At 41.6% G+C, this 4,821-nt stretch overlaps 1 long non-coding RNA gene across 1 annotated transcript; it reads right to left on the bottom strand.

Moving 5' to 3' along the window:
* Positions 1-271: 271 nt before the first annotated feature.
* Positions 272-2,989, bottom strand: LOC149864181 (uncharacterized). Its single transcript, XR_016442596.1, has 3 exons — positions 2,866-2,989; positions 2,057-2,126; positions 272-1,834 (listed from the first exon to the last, which is right to left on the bottom strand). It is a non-coding gene; the product is annotated as an uncharacterized LOC149864181 (long non-coding RNA).
* Positions 2,990-4,821: the final 1,832 nt, after the last annotated feature.

Below are 4,821 nucleotides of genomic sequence, written 5' to 3'. Positions count from 1 at the left end.
TTTGGATCACCACCTTGGGGTAAATGGCCTAATTTGTAACTTCTTTGAGAATGATCCCAGGGTGGCCCGAAAAGACCACAAATCAACATAATAATCAAACCGCTTGGAGAGCTGAAACAAGATGATAATAAAACTGTCACACCCTTTAGAAAAATCGCATCACCACACAGCAAAGAAAATCCCAGCCTCATTTCACTTTTAAAACTTAAAATACACATATATTTAATAGCCTTGATCTTAAAATTTTATTTTGAAATTAAAAATATCTCTTCCTTTCCCCCACAAAATGTTAAAAAAAAAATTGAAGTGCCATTAGAAAAAAAAATGTCATTTGCTTAAAAAGTCATCAACATTTGCATTCTCATTGGAAAAGACATTTTGACAGAAAATTTCTGATCCAAATTATTAGGATTCATGTCCTTACAAAACTCACTCTGCTATTATATCTGCAGTATATTCCTCCATGGCTTAGTGAAGTGAGGCCAGGCCTGGCAAAAGTCGTGGCTGCATTTATGGCTGGCCCTTGCCTGTAAGTTCCCTGTCTGTAAAGCTCCTGGTGTCCTTCTCATTTCCACGCCTTGCACACCCATGCAGAGTGCTGGCCACAGTCTGTCCTTCAGACTGCAGAGACATCCATGTGGAGATCTCAAGCCATGTATTCCCCCCACCAAGACATCAGCTACAATCCAGCTAATGGTTTCAAGTCCCATGGCTTCAGCATGAAGTTATTAAATCACAGCCTCTATCACAGAAACTCTCCAGGTAATGAAGTCACAGTTTGATATCAGAGCTTAGGAAAGTTTGCAGAGTTACATCTATTGGAAGATTTGTGTGCTTATAGTTTGTTTTAATAGACTCTTGATACTTTGGGAGTGAACTTCTAGGTAAGTGAAAGAAGGATTTTGCATTTTGTGAGAAATTCTGCGATTTTGATTTAATTTTTCCTGAAACAGAGAGAAATAGTTATAATAGTTTTAATTTCCTGGAAAATGAATTAAAAAAAAAAAAATTAATGTTATCATACTTCTCTTTAATAAATGACTATCTTCACCTGGCTGCAATATCTGTTTCCTACTGTTCTATTGCCACTGCTAGTCAATTTGAAAGACATGACAAAGGATGAGGAGTTAGTAACATGGCCTTTTTGTTCCATCTCCATCATACCAGCTAATGGCACATACCTGTGGTTATGCCCTGCAAAGTGGGAAGCTCCAATCAGTTGATACTTCCCTTTGCTACCCTAGGAGAAATGTATTAGGGCAGCACCCTCACAACAAAATGTTACTAACCATGAACCGTTAGTAGGCAGAGACTGATGAGGTATGGAGTGATAATGCACTCAAAACATGTGTTTAGTAGAAAGACTGTAAAAGCAACTAGAAAAAAAAAGAATATATTGTCATTTATGTTGTGAGTCACTGATTGTTTTGAGTCACTTTTCTGAAAGGAAGGCAAATTCACACCCTCATGAAGAAACCTACGTAATGTCATTAGGATTTGTAACCTTAAGAACGGCATACTATATACTTAACCTACTGCCAAAGGTAGGTTTCACATGGGTCTTCAGCTTGCTGGTAACAAGCCACACAGAAACCGCCTAGGGAGGGGAAAAAGACAGTCGTTTTTTTTTCTCTGTGCACTTCAATGCAACTAAAATGTGTCTAGCGGAAATCAGAGTTACAGTAAAGTATTAGGTTTCTGAATCTCTTATCACTACATCCCCTCCCACCTTTTAGTTCACATACCTACGAACACAACGTTCTGTGCTGCTGTTCCCGAGAGCACCAGTGCAGACTCTTGTCAGTTCTTCAATAACATCAGTGCTGTAATTGAACTGCAATGTAACAGAATTGAGAGTCAAACAGGATGCTTCTCTAAAACTGTACTTTAGCTACACTAACTATAAATTCTGCATAGGAATGGATGTCCGGGATCTTTGTGGGGCTATATGTTCTGTGTCTCTGTGTGTATGTGTGCGCATGCACGTGTGTGTGTGCACATACACCCTTATACATTAGGCCATGCAAAGTTCACATAGATTAAAAGAAAAACTTACTGACTTATTGTAAAACTGCCTCGATCACACATAGTCTGAACACCACTTGTTATAACAGCAGTTACTTGTCCTATAGTAAAACAAAGTATTGTTGATTCTTTTATGTTTTCTCATTTTTCAGTAACTGAAAATATCAAGGCACACAAAGGACACTACACACCAGGCCTTCCCCATTTGTCATAGAATCTATTCCACTTCTATCTATTTGGGTTCACAGAAATAGGACTGTGACAATGGGAAACGAGACATCACTGTTGGGCATGCATGTGAGCTGTGGCAGTAATGGTTAGAAAAAGATACGGAAGGTGCAGCTCTAAACCACGGGGAGCACTCAGGGAGTGACTGGATGCAGCAAAGACCATGCTTGGGTATATGTCATGTTAGAAGTAAGTAATGGTGTTTAGATACAAAACATGAACTCGCTAAACCCAAATTTTCCTTGTTTTAATGAGAAGAATGAATAAAACAACAAAACTGTGGACATAATTTGAAATGATTCCTTGATAAAGGTACAATGTCTCCACTCCCAACGAACAGGCAAGTAAAATGGACAACAACTACATGAATCCAGTTTCCTGTAAAGTTCTGAAGTCTAGCAGAAATATCTCTATTCACTTATTAGCTCTTAAAATTAGGCAGAGGGGAGCAATCTCAGTGAGGCTTAGGAGGAAAAATCCAAAGGGGCAAACAGATATAATAAAGAGATGTTACTTTTAAGGCCCTTACAAAAGAAAAATTTCAATGGGTTTAATTTAATTTCAAGAGGATTTTCAAGAGCTAGCATTGTGTAGCTTTTTAACAAGTCTTACCTTATCATAAGCATAAAGCTTCTTTTTTAATATATATCTTTTGAGATTTTTCAAAGCAACGAGTTTCCTTTAGAGAGGTTTCCATATGCCATGCCCTATGAAAAAGAAGCTGCTGCTGCTACCTATAAGGTCAAGAAAGAGCAATGTAAATATTCACAATATTCTCAGACAGGGGTTACAGTGCAGGGAATGACTTCTAGTTACACAATAACCTAATTCAAGTGAAAAAATAAAATCCTTTTAATTATGTATTTCGAAGAAAAATTGGGTGGTGTTCCAGAACAGCTAAGCAAAAGAAGCATTGATTTTTCGGTGCTTACATTTCCTTTAAAATGCCACAGATTTTGATATATGTTAAACTTTTTAGACAATCTTGATGTAAATTTAATTCAGTTTTGCATTAAAAGGACACTTTACTCACCTTGTTACAGCCTTAAAACTGCCTGCAGCAATCACCAGAGGGGTCACCCTTAAAATTCAACATTTTCCAACAAACACATCATAGTTTGTCCAAAGCCAGAATGTGTCCCTATGAGTAGAGAGCAGGAACACACACAAGTTTTGGTCCCTCTGCAGCAGGTTCCTCTTCCTGTTTCAAAAAATTGACCCTAGCTAAAGAAAGCCAAAGTTTGAATCACAAAACCTGCATGCAACAGCTCAAGGCCTCTCCAGTTTCAGATCCAAGTCCCCTATGGAATTTATTTGGAGGCTGCCTAGAAGTCCCATGTTTGCCACTGTCCAAGATCTCCAAACCAGGGAGTCCCCACCACATAAGGGTCAGGCCCTTTGGCTATGTTACTTGTCATAAAAAAAAAAAAAAATCTCTTTTGTGGCCATGGAGATGCCATATACATCGTATTGGCCCTACCTGTGGCCCATACACTCTGTTCCTCGATCAGCTGTTTTATCCCAAGTGGATATCTGTATCCATGGGATCCAGAGAAACAAGAACATGTCTGTTTCTGTGGCAGGGCACCAGTGGTACCTGCCACGTTAAGGGCTAGATCAAATACTCAGCAGGTGTTTGATTACAGTGGCCATTTTAGAACTCTGGCCTCCTGTATAAACAAGAGCAGTTTGCTGTTGGGAGCCAGGCAAGAGACATTGCCTGGCTGAGCTGCTGCATGGGAACATCTTGCAGGCAGGAGCAGGAGGCTCTGGTCCTGGGTATGACCTAAAACCGCACTCTTCCATAAGTGGGTGCTCTGGTTGGGCTCCCAGTGGCACAGGAATCTCTAGGAAATGCCAGGCCAGTTACCACCCCAGTGAAAGGTGGGTAGGGGTGCTTTAACCCCAGCCCCCACCTTTGGGTGGGTTCTATGTTCCATGTAATCCAGGGAGGCCAGGTAAGCTTCTTGAAGTGCCTGAGCCTGCTGGGGTGATTAACCCTGCGGGGCCAAGTGCGCTTTGTGAAACATCTGAGCCAGGAATGGGGGACCCTGATCCCTAAGTGCAGGCAAGGGGCTTAGACCTAACCCGAGGGACCTGACTGGTCAATGCTGGGGCCAGGACCCAGATAGGGGTCAAAAGGGCCAGGGGCCCACTGTGAGAGATGCAGAGAAGCTTGGGGTCCCAACTGGCCTGAGACAGGGCCAGGGCTTAAAGGGAAGCCAAAGGCCCCAGGGAAAGGGGCCAAGGCTAATGGGCTAAGGGGACAGTTGAGTTGGTTGCCTGAGATGCCATCTGCAAGGCTTGAACCATGGTGTATGGGTGGAATGGAGCCATGGATATCACCTCCCAATATCTGGTTGTATAATGGGCAGCCTCCCGCCTAATTATTACATCAAGGCATGGCAGAATAGAGACGTGGGTGACTGACCCATAGACAGGGGGCAGGCATGTGCTTGCACCAGGCATGAAAGCTTGCCCTTCTCACAGTTTCATATAGAAAGTAAAGTTTTCTGTTTATGAGGAAGGTGGAAGATGTGCACAGAAGATGGCATTTACATACTGCTC

The sequence above is a fragment of the Crocodylus siamensis genome, chromosome 5 (assembly GCF_052110815.1).
Source record: "Crocodylus siamensis isolate JL-2025a chromosome 5, ASM5211081v1, whole genome shotgun sequence".
Lineage (NCBI taxonomy): Eukaryota > Metazoa > Chordata > Crocodylia > Crocodylidae > Crocodylus > Crocodylus siamensis.
Note: the sequence above shows the minus strand (reverse complement) of the source record. Positions and strands in the feature narration are given on the sequence as shown.